General features: G+C 34.3%; 1 protein-coding gene across 2 annotated transcripts in view; it reads right to left on the bottom strand.

The window, feature by feature from the left end:
• Positions 1-19189, bottom strand: part of DACH2 (dachshund family transcription factor 2) — a 676171-nt gene that overhangs the window by 550424 nt on the left and 106558 nt on the right. The gene's annotated exons all lie outside the window — the stretch shown is intronic.

Here is a 19189-nt window from a genome sequence, read left to right as displayed (position 1 = left end):
TACAAAAAATAAAGAGATTCTGTCATCTGCAACAACACGGGATAATACTGGAGGTCGTTATGCTAAATGAAATAAGCCAGGCACAGAAAGACAAACATTGCAAACATCACATGTTCTCACTTATTTGTGGGATTTAAAAATCAAAACAATTGATCTCATGAACATAGAGAGTATGCTGGTTACCAGAGGCTGAGAAGGGTAGTTGGGGGGTGGGGAGGGGTAGATAGGGATGTTTCATAGGTACAAAAAAATAGTTAGAAAGAATGAATGACACCCAGTATTTGATAGCACAACAGGGTGACTATAGTCAATAGTAACTTAATTGTACATTTTAAAATAACTAAAAGAGGGTAACTGGACTGTAACACAAAGGATAAATTCTTGAGGGGATGGATACTCCATTTTATAAGATGTGATTATTATAGATTGCATGCCTGTATCAAAACAGCTCATGTACCCCATAAATATATACACCTACTATGTAACCACAAAAATTAAAATAAATTGTCTAGGCTCGATGGGTCACACTTGTAATCCCACCACTTTGGGAGGTCTAGGCAAGCAGATCGCTTGAGGTCAGGAGTTCGAGACCAGCCTGGCCAACATGGCGAAACCCTGTCTCTACTAAAAATACAAAAATTAGCTAGGCGTGGTGGTGCCTCCTGTAATCCCAGCTACTCGGGAGAGTGAGGCACGAGAATCACTTGCACCCTGGAGGCAGAGATTGCCGTGAGCTGAGATCTCACCACTGCACTCCAGCCTAGGTGACAGAGCAAGACTCCATCTCAAATAAAATAAAATAAAATAAATATTTTAACTGAATGAAAAAAATTTTTGATAAGATTCACTTTTGATTTCCCATGTGGCATTGGTTAAGTTGCTTTGCTTTTTTGTGCTTCATCTGAAAAATGGAGATGATGGTAGTACCTAGCTCAAAATTTGTTGTGAGGCTTAAATGAGTTAATATGTACAAAGCAGTTAGAAGAGTTCCTGGCACAGAGTAACACTCAGTGAACGTTAACTATTATTTACTATGATTACTTTTTCTCAAAGAACACAAGGAATTTGAGTCTGTTATTTTTTCATTATATGAATTAAACAATTAAGGAAGACTGTTATATTATGGCCCTTTGGCACATAATAAAATGAATTTAACCCAGCTCTTTTCACATGCAAAGTTGAAATCACTAAACTCCTTGAAAGAAATTTTTTGCTTAGGTTTTCTAGTGATCTTTTTTCTTTCCCGACAATTTTTCTCATCTACTGCTGTTCTCCCAATTACAAACACATAGACATAAAACAACTAGCACATAGTGCCAGAATTTTTGGTGTCAGAATTTTTTGATGTCAGAATTTAGCTAGGCAGACTGATGTTTATGCCATTTATGTAAGGAGAAGTTCTTTTATCTATATTACCCATGCAGCCAATGTATAGTGAGATTTAGGTCTACAGAATGGAACTATAACATTTAATATCAGCAAATGGGGTGGGGGGACACTAAGCCTAAGCCAGGAATGATTTTAAAACATGCAGACAATGAAGCATGAATAATTTCTATTTGTCACATTACTGTGATTACTTTCCTACAGTATTCATAGTATAAGAATCATAGAATATTATGGCTAAGAGGGAACTTAAAACCATTGATGCTGACCACATCGTTTTACAAATGAGGGAACTGAGGGCTCTAAAAGATTAAATGAACTGACCAAAGACACACAGCTTGCTGGCCCATGCAAAGACCTACAAATCCATCTTTGAGAGACACTTAAATCATTAGTGTTTATATTAGGTACTGATTTCCAAGAAACTAAAGATAACATGAATGAAAAAGTTCAGGACAAATCAATAGCTTTTGAAATTTCCAGATTTCAAATTTTCAGATTTTGTGTGTAAAATCTCCCAAACATAAAATTCCATAAACACAAAATATATATTTAAATAATCAAGACCATCCTCAGATGCTTATTCGTATTTATATAGATTGTTATATTCACAGATTTCTATATGAACATTTGTCTCATCAATATAGGAGCTTCCAATAAATAAGATTATGCTCACTGATCTCTATTTTCTAGCACTTAAGGAATATTCCTTAACATTTATATATTAAATATTCAGATAATTGCATACATGTACATCTGTACACAGAATACTTCATCCACAGTAATGAGTGACATATTCATTTCAACTATCACAAATCAACAGCACAGCTAGTCATTGGTGTAAACTCATGATCATTTGTCAATTTAAAGATAATCAAATAATTTGATTAAACTGATTTAAATCTGGCTTCAAACACTGAGAAAATATAATTTCGAAAGTATTCTGACATGCATCAGTATGATGATTTCAGACCATCCGAATTATTTTTTATCCATAAAATATATTAACTATCAAAGACAACAGTTAGTTCAATATTCTATAAAAACGTTTCAAAAATATAAATTTACATAATTAACAAATAGTATTAGTAACTGATAGTTATGTGGCACTACTATGGAGCAACAACATGTTTTATACACTTCTAATGTGTAGTACAACTTATTTTTCATAACTCCGCAAGGGACCATATAACATGTTAAGAAAACTGAGGCCCAGAGAAGTTAAGTAACATGCCCAAAGTCACACTCATAGTCAGTTGCAAAGGTAATACTCAAAACCAGGCAGTCTGGTTCAAGAACCCACACTATTAACTATTAGATTATGCTGCCTCCAAATCAAGCTACAAATTTGCATGCAATATGCTGCCTGAAATTTTGAATGAAGACACGGAAGAGACAAAACTATATACTTTGACAGTATCAGTTGCCACTATGGTATAATGCTTTTAGAATGTCAGTTTTGCAGTGGCCTTCAAAATTATGCAAGTCTAATTTCTTCATTCTACAGATAAGGAAACTAAAGCTCAGGGACTTATTGTTTTAAATCATTTTGTTAACTACGGTTGTATGACACCCATGTTTCCAGCACAGCTCAGGTAAACTGAATATGAAAGTGAAATATAATAGACTGATTCTAAAACAGTGTTTCTCTGCGTGGTCTCTGGACAAGCAGCATGGACATCACCTGGGAACTTGTTAGAAATCCAAAGTCTCAGTCCTATCCCACACCTAGCAAATCAGAAATTTAGGGGGTGGGGCCCAGCAATCTGTGTTTTAACAAACACTTGAGGGGATTCTGAGGCATGATAAAGGTTGAAAACCACTGTTTTTTCCCTAAATTCAAGTTCTAATTATGAACAAGTTCATTTTGTTGGTTGAAATCCCTTCAGTTTTACATGCAGAGTAAAAAAGTAGCCTTTTCACCTACTCCTAAAGACACAAATCATATATACTCATACACACACACATACACACATGCACATACATATTATCTACATTACACACATAAATAACATGATCATACCTATAACTAATAATACTGTCTACATAATACACATAAACAGATGTGATGTTATTCATGTGTATTTTATAGATAGCTCTGCCATCTCCCAGGCATGTGTCCATTCCATTCTCCAACCTTGCCTCCCTTTTTGAAGAAATCTCTCCTCCACAAAAGTTTCACCTTAAGAGAATAAAATGTATCTCTTTTTTCCTGTGATCGCAGCATCTGTGGAATACACTTTAACAGGCGCCACCTCTTTCACAAGGTGCAAGAAGAAACAGAGAGGCACAATTAATATTCTCTGATTTTATAGTATGTGCAAATATTCAAAATGTTTATTCAAAGATAATGTATGCCCACCAGATTTCCTGTATTCAAATAGTACTTCCTGAAAAACTAAAATATAAAGTTTCTGGGACTATGATTCAAGGACAAATGAAAACGAAAAACTAATCACTAAAGAATAAAAATAAATAATGTTTTCTGTTTTTTAAAACTTTCACCCTTTGCCTGTGCTCTGTAAGAATTGGTCAGCACTGAAAGGGAAAAAAAAGAAGTGGTAACAAGCCTTTTAGAATACAAAGGGTGACATTAGTCTTTTAGGAATATAATATAATGTGTACTATTGGAGGTAAATACATATGTTTCCTTAAGAGAAGATCACTTACACTGTAGGAAGACTGGGAGAATCTTGTTTTGCCACTCATCTGCCCCGCAATAATATCAACTATATGTATTCATTTATAAAAAGAACAGCTTCTATTAAACCATGGAAGTACAAGGAACTGCCATATCCACTCTTCATAGTATGGACTGATTTTCTGTATATTTCAATGCTGAGCTTACGGTTAGAACTTTTAACATGGCTTTGAATCTAATGGCCATGGAGATTACGAACCCCTCCCAACTACCCATGCATCTTTAGGACTGGAGATGTTAATTACAGTCCTCTTGTTATCCTACCCCTAGGTTCATACTTCAGCAAAAATGATAAAGGATGTTTCCCACAGAGACCTGAGAACTTGGGAATTATTTTTCTTCAATCTAAAAGAAATCAACTGATTGGCTTTCACAGTGAGGGGCAAGTCTATATAGCACAGTGCCATGAGCCGTGAAAAAGGAGCCTAAGCCCATCAGTTCTTTCATAACACGACCATGCCTCTCTTTCAATAATACTATTTATAATACAAAAATAGAAGTATTGGGAAAGATTTTTGCCTTTTCACACAAACAGACACATGTAGTAAGTAACAGTGTTGGTTCAATTGTAAGACAACAGTTTCGTAACATCTTTAGGTTTTTGAAAGGTCATGAGATTGAACTACCCATTTAACCTGGATTGGGCAGAAGTAGTAAAGATATCAGGCTTTTAGTATAAAGGATACAACCTTACAGTTTCACAGATACAAATTTTTAGTATCTTTATACTAATAAAAATGAGTTTGTAAAAATTATTAAACATGTAAATAAACTGGTAATTGAGCTGGCTTAACTTAGCTGAGAGAAAAGGCTACTTAAAAACTTTCCCACAATAAGTGTATGCAAATATGTGTTCATTAAAATAGTCTCTGACAGCTGCCAGAAAAGAGCAATCCAAGTTACTAAATGTACATGAAAAATTATAACTTTAAAAAATATCCTGTCAAACTTTTCATTAATTCAGAATATTCTCTCCCAAGTGCAAGTTAGTAATTTGATTTTACCTTTTTTTCCTACAAATTTGCTAGTTTTGCTCAAACCTAGACACAACCCTCTAGATGAATCCAGTTTTGCAAGTTGCTTGCAATAACTAATTCAGAGAAATGTTTTAAGCATACACTATACATAGATTATATACAGAAAATCATTTTCTTTTCATGTGGCTAAAAAGCAATGTAGAAGAAGATTCCTTAGGTTTTTAAAAATATTATTCAACTACCTATGACTGCTTTATAAAATTATACTAAGCTTGGCATGTAACTAACAATCAATTGCCTCTTGAATTTTATATCCAAAAGATCTAAAGGAGATGGAAGTGTTAGGGAAATGAGGGAAGAAAATAAAGTTCCCTTTATCCAGTCTTAAAGAGGTATACCTAATTGTTTTCTGCATGCCTTAAAAAAAGGTCCCAGTTTGGGTTTCTACCTGATGTAAGCCCATTTGATTTGTACTTAGTGAATAGTCATGGGTGATCATGGGTGAGAGAAGTAAACTCTTAGATTCACACAGAGAAGAACAGCATAGACAATGGCATCCTGCTGGCAGCCTGGAAGGAAGCTAAACATTCTTATTCAGTGGCATCCCCAAAGTCAAGACACCATTTTTAAAAGCAGCTTGAACTGTTACAAAAAGGGTTTCTCTTTTACACATTTTATTTCTGACCTTTTTCTTTAAAAAGAAAAACCTTAATATTCAATTTATTCAATTAAATTCAAGAAAAAACAAAAATTGAATTAAAATTCAATTAAATTCAAGAAAAAACACATCCACTCCCACCCATGTTGTTAATCTACTTGATGTCTCCAACCTGAACTTACACATTTGGTGCATTTAATCCAAATAAATCTAAATAAATGCAAAATTTAAATAATTAGTATAAAATACTCCTGCAATGCTATTATTCTAATGCCATTTTTTTCCTAATGCTATTTTTTAAAGCTATGTTACATAAGTTAAATAAAGCCCATTTTAAAGGCATTGGCTACTTAGGTGATAAACATAAGCAGTAAATTCACTTTTCCAAATTGCCCCATATATTATATTTAATCCTCCTTCTGCAATCACCAGCACTGATGTACACATTCATAGCTGCTTTCTTTTGACATAGTTCTTTTATTACTGTCTCGTTTCCTTACATAATGTCCTGCAGCAGCTGCTCTATTATTATGATGCTTTTTTCTCCTTTTTCTTTAGCGGTTTTGCTAGCACAAAGAATTAAAATGTACTTACCTTCCACTGCTTTGGCTGCAACTAAGAGTGCTTTGGGTGCATATGTCTGGGAATGGGATGGGGGGAGTTTTAATGTGGAGGGGGACTGAGATTGTTTGTTTCTTTTTATTTCTGAACAGTGACATATTGATATTTCTGATAATAAATCATTCCAATTTGTTCATCCCTGCAACCAATGGTTTTAATTTTCATGTACATGTTGCAAAGTCCATTTTGTTAGAAGCATTTGATAAAATACTCAATTACCATTTTTTACACTGTAGTTCAACTGCTTTGCTGATAAAAGGCTCCAGCTCAGAAGATAAACTGTAAGTATTTCCTGAAGAACAAATGTCAGAGGCGGTACACAATTAATGGCATTTTTTTTTTGAAGCAGATTATTCTATCACCAGTGGGACAGGGTGGTTCAAATATTTATTTTGTTGAAAATGTCATTTAAATATTGTTTGACACCTGCTCCCTATAGTCATCTGCTCATCACATTTCAATTTCAAGGGATTTAAAAGTGAGATTTAACTCTACGTCCAGCAAGAAAAGAGAAACTCATCTACAAACCAAGATAAGAATACACTGCTGATATATGCAAATTATTTAAATAAATAGAAATGCAATTGATTCAGTTTTGTGGATCTATATGGGAGAAGAATATGTGAGCTTCAGCACCCTCTCCTGTCCTTAGCTTTCAAGTGTTTATTTTTTTGTTTGTTTGTTTTGTTTTGTTTTGAGACAGGGTCTCCCTCTATTGCCCAGGCTGGAGTGCAGTGGCAGGATCATGGTTCATGGAAGCCTCAGATTCCTGGGATCAAGCAATCCTCTGCCTCAGCCTCCCGAGGAGCTGGAACTACAGAAGCATGCCACCAGGCCCAGCTAGTGTGTGGTTTTTTTCTTTTATAGAGATGGGATCTTGCCATGTTGAACAGGCCTGTTTTGAACTCCTGGCCTCAAGCAATCCTCCCACCTCAGCATCCCAAAGTGCTGGGATTACTGGTGTGAGCCACTGTGCCTGGCCTCAAGTGTTTATTTTTGAGACCATATTTGAAATCTGGCCAAAAATGAACCTACCTGTTCATTCATTAAATTGTCTTTTTCTAGGTAATCTACTGTTAAAAATAATCACTTCACTCACCCTACTTCAATTTCCCTCCATATGCAAGCTCTAGGTGGCATTAATTATTGGCTGAAAAGACAGATTACAGTGCAGAAGGCTATAATAAGCTAACTTTTATTAATGGGAAGGAGCTTATTTTATTGACCTCTATTTGCTCAACTTGGAAAGTTCCTATTAGGTGCTCAGCAAGTGGAGACGGTTATAATTTCAAGTATGGGCCCCAGAATGAAATGTACTCCACTAAGCATTTTTCTTCCTAGAAATTCCTCTTCATCTTCCACTCCTAGTCAATCATTTTTGGCAGTTTTAAGTCCATTACATTTTTGCTGTGAATTTTAAATGGTTAGAAGATGTCTCCAGATAAAATCAAGCCTTAATCCCTGCCTCACTCTTTGGAAAGCCACAAGGCAGTAGAAAATGGAGTCCAGAAGGAAAAGGATAAGAACAATCAGGGGAAGAGGAACCAAAGAACTGGCTTTGAAATTTTCTGTTTGCTTTACTACCAATCGTTTTGGTGCTATGACTTTAATTTTTACTAAATCTCCCTGCATTATATCATTAGATTACCTCAGGGATCCAACACACGTCGTGTATTTGCATACTACCTTCACTGGAAACGTGTTTTAATCTTTCTAGTAAAATTATAAGAAACTGCTCCAGTCAAGAAAAATGCTGAGACATCACTGAGTAAAGAAGTGTGAAAAAGTGTGAAGATTTATTCACGTCATTTAACTCTTTAGCTCCTAGAACTTTTCTGAAGCGCTTGGGAGCTCTGAAATATGAAATATGAAATATGTGAAATAGCTGGATTTGAACCACTGACAAAAGGCAATGCAGGCAATTGAAGTAATCAACTCTGTCTACTTAATTAAAATTGCTAAAATTACTGGAAGCATCATTTAGACTGGGCAACGTTAAGTAAGAGTTGAACCAATGTTGCCAAGGTTTAAGATGGAACATCCTGGATTAAACCCTCCAATTTTACTTTTTGGGACACTTTAGGTGCCTCTGCAAACACATTAACTCCATCCCTTAATAGGAGCCACCGTGATGTGAAAGAAAAGGTAACTCCTTGGAGCCAGACCCATTTGAGTTCCAATCCTTACAAAATTGTCTCCAAAGCAAGCCATGTATCCTCCCAGAGGCTCAGATTTTGCATCTGCAAAATGGATTTAATCATGCCCTATTGAGCGGTATATAAGGATTAAATGAGATCTTTGGATTTTGTAAAAGGACTTGGCGAGTATGTAAAAGGACTTGGAATTAAGTAGGGATTAAACAAATGCATATTGAACAGATTTATTAAATTAAACTTACAGTTCCTGGGTTTTTGGTATGATTTCCAGCTACTAGAATTTAAGTTAAAAAATTCTGCTTCTTGCAGTAATTGCTAACTTTAGTGGCTTGAAAAAGTACATAGGTAATACAAAGATGTCCCCAAAGTACTTTACCTATTCGGAGAACCTAGCTCAGTGACCTGTGAAAGTAATCCACAGTCCTTGCTGAGCATTAATGGGCTTTACATTTGTACCTTTACATAGAGGAGGTTCTTGAGAGTATCAGATTTGTAGGGCATGATCTTCTCAAGAAGAAAACAAGGTCAATCTCCCAGCACTAAGTTAAGTATTCTCCACAATAACTGCTGTTGACATTTAAAGGGGCAACATGAAGTCAGTTTGAGGACCACAAGTTGCTTTAGTAATATTACTGTATCTAGTAAGTTTTATCTGGTTTAAACTTATGGATGAAATCCATAAGTTAATTAATCGTAAGTTTGATATTGCAAAAAAAGGAGTATAGACAGCATTTACCTATCTTGAATAGATTTTTTTGAAATAGCTTGAAAGCAGACCTATGTCCACTACAAACTTGAGAAGTTTTTGTTTCATTACATAACATAGCCTATTTTAATCATTCAGACATATTGATATTTCTAAAAAAAAATAAGCAGTAAGAAAATCTCTTTATTGCAATCTATGTATGACATTGCATCAATATGGCCAAGAATATCTAATAAATCTACATAGATAATGGATAAGAAGAGGATTTTTAAAATATGAGGGCACCTGTCATGAGGAAACAAGGCCAATTAATAGAAGTCAGCTAAAAAAGATTTGTTTAAAGCTTCTCAAAGTTTAACTTAAGTTTTATCCAGTCTTAAAAATATATTATGATCCTCAACTTCAAGTCACTTAACAAACATTTTAGTTCCTACTATGTGCAAGACAGTATGCTAGCGGGTTAATTTATCTCCTCCCCTACTCTTAGAATTATCAGATGTAATCCTTTTAAAAATCAATTATTACTTTTCACTTGCCTCTTGGAGAGTATTAAAGGTAATGAATCACTGTGTTTCCAAACCTTACTTTCCCCTCAACACCCTGTAGTTCAATATGGACACCATTACTTCTCTGCTACTATAGTGATTCCTTTTGTCATGCCTGAAACAACTACAGAACAGACATTAAATACAATCTATATCTCCATAAATCATTGAATAAATGAATCATGAAATTAATATGTAAATTGTGTGTTTAACCTCTATTTATACAGCACTGTCTGTCACCATGTTGTAAATCTAAAACTAATTTCAAATTCACAACTCTGCAAAAAGAACACTAAGGAAAAAGCTTGACATATTTATTAACTAAATGTTGAACTACATTGAGTAAGTAATTAACAGTCATGCCAATACAGGGAGAGAAAATTATATTTAAGCACAGATGTCACCTGCATGAAATGGCTAAAACTATTTTAGATTAGATTTTGATATTAATCAAAGAATATTGCTATTTAATTTTTGACAGGCAAATCTGTTTCCATTTATTCATGTTTCCATTAAGCATTTCATTTTTAAATGTTCATGTTACAATCGTCCATTTGTCTCCTTAAAGAAAAGGAAAGAATCCTAAAAGGTTACATGACAATAAACCTACTCAAAAGTTAACCAAAGTCTCCACAACTCAGCATATTAGTAACATTTTATATTTGACATATGGCTAAATATTTTAAAATGACAATTTCTACATGTATTTTTATGATGTACCTAATAACACTATTTAAATATTTAATGGGTTTTGTCACCACTAACATGGGTACCTTCTGAAAAATTATTTCATTCCTAAAGAACAAGTTGTTCAAAGAATACAACTTTGAAGTTAAAGATGGCACATAAATATATACACTGGAAAATGTATTAAACTAAGTATTCTTATCCTTTCATGCATCTAGATCATTAGTTTTAAGAACACAGTCTCACAGCTAGCTTCTATATTTCTAACGTGAGTTTCCATTAAGATACTAGATTTAAAAAGCATAATGCATAATTTCACTATAGGAAATGGTATTAAAATACTTACAATAGATAATAATCTTGATTGTAATGAAAAATAATCACTTATTTCAGCTGATATTGCACATGCAGATGAGAGGCAAAATGACCCTTAGCCTCTGACTTCCCTAGCTAATTTAATCTGACTCACTGGTCACATTTACAAAGGGAAAAGAGAACAGATTTTAAATTTAACTAATGAAAACTGTTTCCCAGAGTTTTACACGTCAGTAAACATTGTGTGCTTTCAATTTCCTCACATCTGGGAAGTTTAGAATGTGCCTGAATACTTTCAAAAAACCTAACCTGCAAAGCCAAGCTTAAAAAATGAACAACTTTCTGATTTAAGAAATTTAAAAAGAATTGTATGATGGTGAGGAAATCATTACTCAATTCTTTATTCTGAAAAATATTTTTATCCAATATGCCAAAATGTCATTAGTACTCAACCATCCCTATGGATGGTTTATAGTGAGCTATCCACATTCTCTTGCCTGATTGTCCTAATAACCAATGACATGTGTTCTTAAAGGAGCAGACTGGAATTAGTATATTGCATATCTGTGAGGCAGAATTTGTCTGAGTTTAAGTCTATCTAGCCCCTATCTGATCTGTATCCATATCTGTGGTGATTCTAACCAAACTAACTAGAGCAAATTCCACCATCCCAAGAATCCTGAATAGAAAAGAAAGAGAAAGCATCTTAGCTGACCATATCAAACAAAAGCAGAAAAAATAAAACCATAATGACAATATTTTTATATAGTTATTGTCATTAGAATGAATTAGACTGCAATAATCAGGCATTTTTTTTCCTTTGCTTCTTATATATTAAGAGCAAGAGTTGGAGGCCAGGTGTGGTGGCTCACGCCTGTAATCCTAGCACTTTAGCAAGCCTAGGTGGGAGGTTCTCTTGACCCCAGAAGTGGGAGACCAGCCTGGGAAATATCGCCTCTACAAAAATACAAAAAATTAGACGAGCATGGTGGCATGGGCCTGTGGCCCCAACTACTCAGGAGGCTGAGGCAGGAGGATAGCTTGATCCCAGGAGCTGGAGGCTGCAGTGAACCAAGATCATACCTGTCTCAAAAAAAAAAAAGAATTGGTTCAATATATCTCACTCCCTTTTCCATATGATCTGTCAGCTAGATCCAATGACAGAAATAATTGAAGGGATGTAAGAAGAAGAAAGAGGAAGACCATTTCCTAGAGGAAATAGCAAGGCACCCCAAAAGTAGGTTACATGCAATAAGGCACATAAACAGTTTAGCACATTGCCTAGAGCATGATAAGAGCCTAATAAATGTTAAATACGATGACAAAAGTGATGGTGATTAAGATGATACTAACAACACCTAAAAATACAATCTATGTGCCCACCAACAGAGTGCTTAAGAATTTTATATAAAGGATCATTACACAGTCATTAAATAGCATATTTCTGAAGATTATTGAAAAATCACAAAAGTGTTCATCATACAACATTAAGTGAAAAAAAGATGCAGAGATGTGTAAAGCTTATGATCCTAATGTTGTTTAAATAAATATGCAGATGTGTGCATAGAAGAAATGAAGAAAGATAATGCAATACCTTTGGATTATGTGAATATAGGGGATTAATATTTGACTTTACACAAATTCCCAAATGTTTTCTAACTTATATTTTACTTTTATATGCAGAATATACACATACATATATACACACACACAAAATGAGATGGAGATCTAATCTCTAAACACAAAAATTCTCATACCTTAAATAGGCAGTTCTCAAAGGTTTTGGTCTTAGGACTGTTTTCCATCTTATTTATCAATTCATTAAAATACAATAATAAAACAATTATCTATTAACATTAATAATACATTTTAAGACAAGGTAACTATTTTTGAAAACAAACAAATAAGCAAAAACAATATTCAGTGACAAGAATGGCACTGTTTTACATTTTTTGTAAATTCAAAAGACAACTGAATTCTCTTTTATGTTCAGTCGGATGCAGTATGTTGTTTTGGTTAAAGTACAGGGAGAAAATTTAGTCTCACACGCATGTGTACTTGAAAAAGGAGGGACTTATGGAACCATTGAAAGCATCTTAGGGGCCTCTGAGAGTATCCAAGACTGTAGTTTGAGAACTGCTTCCTTAATTCAATGCATTATTTTGTTAGAATATTTTTCTTTTATTATAATTCTCATCTTGGACATCAGTGGCATGTCTCTCTTCAGAAGAAAGTCGTGCTTTGCTATTTTGGTCAAAATAGACTATGTGGAGAAATACCATGCTGCTCTTCAAGAAGTTATTTGGTATTTTATTTCTGATTAGTATGATGATTAATACATAGATCAATTAGTATCTTCACTGATGTTCTATATGTTTCCCTATAAGAGGTATGTCACTTCACATCATGTGCTTTTCTTCTCACTAGTTTTGTTTTTTGTTATATTCTTTTTTTAAGAAAATAAAAATCCCTATGCTAACTTAGTTTGCCCAGTCACGCATTTTATGAGCCTAAAGCTGGAGTGCTGGATGGAAAGAAAGAAAAATGTGGTGCTCCATATACACCATGGAATACTATGCAGCCATAAAAAATGATGAGTTCATGTCCTTTGTAGGGACATGGATGAAGCTGGAAACCATCATTCTCAGCAAACTATCACAAGGACAAAAAAACAAACACCGCATGTTCTCACTCATAGGTGGGAATTGAACAATGAAAATACATGGACACAGGAAGGGGAACATCACACACCGGGGCCTGTTGTGGGGTGGGGGGAGGGGGGAGGGACAGCATTAGGAGATATACCTAATGCTAAATGACGAGTTAATGGGTGCACCACACCAACATAGCACATGTATACATATGTAAGAAACCTGTGCATTGTGCACATGTACCCTAAAACTTAAAGTATAATAAATAAATAAATAATTTAAAAAATTTAAAAAAAGAAAACTGTGGTGCCCATTTCCACCTTTGCCAATAATCTTCATGTGGGGGTTTGGGCAGGTTCTTCAATCAACCTGTGGCTAAAATGATAACAAAGTTGTAACTCTCCCCATATTATAATTTATATATTTTGTTGGAAATTTTGTGTGTTAATTATGTGTGTTTCCTTTCATTTTGTTTATTAAAATGCAATCAGTTTTGCAAACTTCATGATGTATATAGAACTTCACTAATATCATCTTAATGCAATAAAATATTTTTAAAATAATCAGAAAAAAGTTATTTTGTTCCCATTTACTTATTCCCAGAAAAAGACAAATATTGGCCACGTAGGTTAACATAGACTGCTGGGAAGGAAAAGAGACTAACATTTTTCAACTACTTACTACAAACACGGTCCTGTGCTAGGTTCTATTTACATGTCATCTCCCAGTTCACTGATCAGGAGACCTACACTCAAAGAGGGAAAGTATCTTGCCTAATATCGCCTAGTTAGTTATATGTAAGAGCAAGCTGGCCAGAAATCAAAACCTGGGTTGTACAGGTTTTACTACACACTGCACCTTCTTCTAACTGAATCTCATCCCAGCTCAATATATCTTTCATTCCAAACCAAAAGTGTAAATCTATTAATAGTTCCAATTTAAAAAACAATAAGAACCAAGTTATATCAAGAGACATATAGAACTATTACCATAATTTACCTATTCTGTATGCTAAGATGAGAAAAAATTGCCAAAAGCGAGCATTTTCTTCGCCTCCTATTTAAAATGGAGATTGGTAGTACACTGTCTGTTCTCCCGGGAGATTTATGTTAAAGAGAAAAAACTTTTTCCTACTTTTTTGTTTTCATCTTTTCCTTGTCTCTGTCCAACATTTCATTCTCGAAAGGAGAAAGAGCTGCTCATCTCAGTGGCAGGAAAGAACAATCTTCGATTTATAACATGATAGGATCCCATCACTGTGATAGAGCAATCTTTCCTTTGGACATCTCTCCATTACTGAAGCTGATACCTTCCTACCCTGATGCCACTTCAGTACTGATCTGTCAGTCCCAACAGCAGGGCTAATGGCACCACCTGCCCCTACGTGCATTTTTCAACTTTATCTCAGAAAACTTCTTTTATGGGTTCTTCTTTAAACAAATTGTAAAAATATACTTTCTGCAATTTTTGTTTTACAAACCTTCTCTCTCACATATATATATATGTATATATATGTGTGTATATATATGTATATATATGTGTGTATATATATGTATGTATGTGTATATATATGTATATACACACACACACACACACACATATATATATGTATATATATTTGAATAACACCCCACACACTTGGCATGATATCCTAGGTCCATTTGCTTTCCCTCTTTCCCTTTCTTATGAGTGCTTCTTCAATTCTTATGAAACACAACCAAAAAAAGTAAGTAGAGAAGCTTCATTTTCAGAGCACTGCAGAAATAGTGAACCAGGAGATGGTTGAATTATTATCAGGAAGTCACTGAAATAGATGCAAGGATCCTTTAATTAAAGCCTCCTTGCTAGAGCTAAATTTCATTCTTAGCTGTCATTTTTGAATTTGGTACATGACATAAACTAGTTACTGAAATTACTGTTTTAATTGCTTTACACAAAATACTTAAGGGCCTACAAAAAAAGAGAAAGAGAGCATCACATTAAAATCTCAAGTTTCTAGAAAGGTAACAAACAAGAAAAAGAAAATATTAATAAACAGTAACCCATGTTTAGGCAGCCAGCAACAATTCTGAAGATTTTATTTGCCTTACTATGAAGTAGGCATAAGAATATTAAAGTGACACTGTTACATCTCTGTAGGATGATCTTTAATACATGGTCAAATTTATCTAAATAAAACATATTAGAAATTGTTAGCCAATTGTCAGAACTCCAATTTCCCTATGATCTAAAATGTAAATGCCACATGCAAAGAATATATTTTGATTAAAGCTGATCATCTAACAAGAAGTTTGATGTTCCCCTTATACCCAAGGATTGTTTCTGGAGCTGATTCTTTTTAACTTAATATTCCCTGATTGATAATATCCACAGAAAACTTTTAGAAACCCAATACATCTTACAAAAATATTTGTGAAGATTCCATAGATTTTTCTGTAAATATTAGAAGCTTATCAACCAATGTGTCAAAAAGTACAAATAATATAATTTGCAAATATCTGTGTCACTTCCTTTCTGGCATCATCGCCCTGATACAGTAAGCATAAAGAATCCAATCAGATGTCTAGGTAACTTAAAGGGCCTTATAGATGTTGCCTTTCTTTATCCTTCTCTTACATCCCAGAGTTTCCTGGTTTTCAAAATCCATCTAGTTCTTAAACCAATGATGACTGCAAACACAGGGTAAGGCAAAAATAATTTTTCAGACACAAATAACACATTCTTCTGGGAGTCACATGTTATACCAAGCTTCCCTAGATTTCTGACCTAAAGACATAAAAATCATTATTTAGGCCTTCTGTCAAAAATGGTTTAGAACTTTGTATGCTGGAGCTATTTAGATGGCAAATCTGAATCTCACTAGTCTTGTTGAAGGTTTTTAAAAATTGTTAAATTTGCACATCAACATGCAAAAAGGCAATACGTATCGATCACTTGAGCAATAGCAAAATAATAGAAGGGAATTTGGGAAGCAGCTTTTAAGAGGTGATAAGATTGTCAACGGGAATTGCATTGAATTTGTAGATTGCTTTTGACAGTATGGTCATTTTCACAATGTTGATTATACCCATCCACGAGCATTGAATGTGTTTCCATTTGTTTGTGTCGTCTATGATTTCTTTCAGCACTGTTTTGTAGTTTTCCTTGTAGAGGGCTTTCCCCTCCTTGGTTAGGTATATTCCTACGTGTTTGTTTTTAATTTATTTTTTTGCAGCTATTGTAAAAGGGGTTGAGTTATTGATTTGATTCTCAGCTTGGTCACTGTTGGTGTATAGCAGAACTACTGATTTGCTTACATTAATTTTGTATCCTGAAACTTTGCTGAATTTATTTATCAGTTCTAGGGGCTTTTTGGAGGAGTCTTTAAAGTTTTCTAGGTATATAATCATATCATCTGCAAACAGTGACAGTTGCACTTTCTCTTTACCGATTTGGATGCCCTTTATTTCTTTCTCTTGTCTGATTGCTCTGGCTAGGACTTCCAATACTATGTTGAATAGAAATAATAAAAGAACTAGAGAAAACAATCCTAAAATTCATACAGAAACAAAAAAGAGCCCACATAGCCAAACCAAGACTAAGCAAAAAGAACAAAGCTGGAGGCATCACATTACCTGACTTCAAACTATACTATAAGGCCATATTCACCAAAACAGCATCGTACTGGTAGAAAAATAGACACATAGACCAATGGAACAAAATAGAGAAGCCAGAAATAAACCCAAATACTTACAGCCAACTGATCTTCGACAAAGCAAACCAAAACATAAAGTGGGGAAAGGACACCCTATTCAACAAATGTTGCTGGGATAATTGGCAAGCCGCATGTAGGAGAATGAAATTGGATCCTCATCTCTCAACTTATACAAAAATCAACTCAAGATTGATCAAGAACTTAAATTTAAGACCTAAGCCTATAAAAATTATAGAAGATAAAATCAGAAAAACCATTTTAGATACTGTCTCAGGCAAAGATTTCATGACCAAGCACTCAAAAGCAAATGCAACAAAAACAAAGATAAATATATGGGACTTAATTAACTAAAGAGCTTCTGCATAGCAAAAGAAACAGTCAGCAGAATAAACAGACAACTCAGAGAGTGGGAGAAAATCCTCACAATCTATACATCCAGCGAAGGACTAATATCCAGAATTTACAAGGAACTCAAACAAATTAGCAAGAAAAAAAATCAATCCCATCAATAAGAAGGCTAAGGGTATGAATAGACAATTCTCAAAAGAAGATATACAAATGGCCAACAAACATGTGAAAAAAAAATAGTCAACATCACTAATTATCAGGGAAATGCAAATCAAAACCACAATGTGATACCACCTTACTCCTGCAAGAATGGCCATAATAAAAAAATAAATAAATAAATAGATATTGGCATGGACGCAGTGAAAAGGAAACACTTCTACACTGCTGATGGGAATGTAAACTAGTAAAATCATTATGGAGAACAGTGTGAAGATTCCTTGAAGAACTAAAAGTAGAACTACCATTTGACCCAGCAATCCCACTGCTGGGTACCTATCCAGAGGAAAAGAAGTCATTATACGAAAAAGATACTTGTACACGCATGTTTATAGCAGCACAATTCTTAACTGCAAAAATATGGAACCAGCCCAAATGCCCATCAATCAACGAGTGGATAAAGACAATGTGGTATACATATATATGCTGGAACACTACTTGGTCATAAATAGTAACAAATTAATGACATTTGCAGCAACCTGCATGGAACTGGAGACTATTATTCTAACGGAAGTAACTCAGGAATGGAAAACCAAACATCGCATGTTCTCACTCATAATTGGAAGCTAACCTATGAAGATGCAAAAGCATAAGAATGATACAATTGACTTTGGGGACTCAGGGGGAAAGGGTGAGAGAGTGGTGAGGGATAAAAGACTACAAACTGGGTTCAGTGTATACTGCTTGGGTGATGGGTGCACCAAAATCTCAGAAATCACCATTAAAGAACTTATGTAACCAAATACCACCTGTTCCCCAAAAACCTATGGAAATAAAAATTTAAAACGATTGTCAATGAAATAACAGAGAAGATTCCAAACAGACTAAAGTATTTCTTCATTTAATGAAACTTAGAAGAAATTTGCTGCTTTTACAACTTTGATATTGCCGTGAAACCATGGAGATTCCTTAGACCATCTCCAAGCCTCATTTAATGTATATGTCTATTTTTAATGGACAACTATGCTTTACATACTTTTAATAACATTTTTATGCTCAGGGAAGGTGTGGACAAATTGTACTACTGGGAAGACAATGCAAGTAAGTATCTGATGCCTACAGCATCTATAAATTTAGGGGTCAGAATACCTACAGGGACACATACCTTTTTGAAACTGGAAACCTCAATTGCAGCTCCAGAAAGTTAATCACCTGATTGAAAGGTAAGCTGAACTTTATTTTATCTTAGAATTAAAACAACAGCAGTGAGACTTTTACAATAACAATGTTATAATCAATGCTGTTGCCTCAGGTGTTAATGCTCCACTTACCTTTAAAAGCAGATGTAATAACCCAGAAAGAACAATATTATAAATTCTTTATCTGGTGTTAAATTACTGTGGATTCATTGAATTATTATATTGCAGAGTCTTATCAGCAACATTAACTTAAAAACCAAATAAATGTTATTTGAAATGATATATCCTAATTTCCCCACTCTTAGAACTTTGTAGTTACCTTTAAACACTGTTTATAAGAAGAATGTATAGCACTCAGAAAACATTTTCAAAATGTGTAATGACTTCAA

The sequence above is a fragment of the Nomascus leucogenys genome, chromosome X (assembly GCF_006542625.1).
Source record: "Nomascus leucogenys isolate Asia chromosome X, Asia_NLE_v1, whole genome shotgun sequence".
NCBI lineage: Eukaryota > Metazoa > Chordata > Mammalia > Primates > Hylobatidae > Nomascus > Nomascus leucogenys.
The sequence above is the reverse complement of the archived record's forward strand: the minus strand, read 5'-3'. Positions and strand labels throughout refer to the sequence as shown.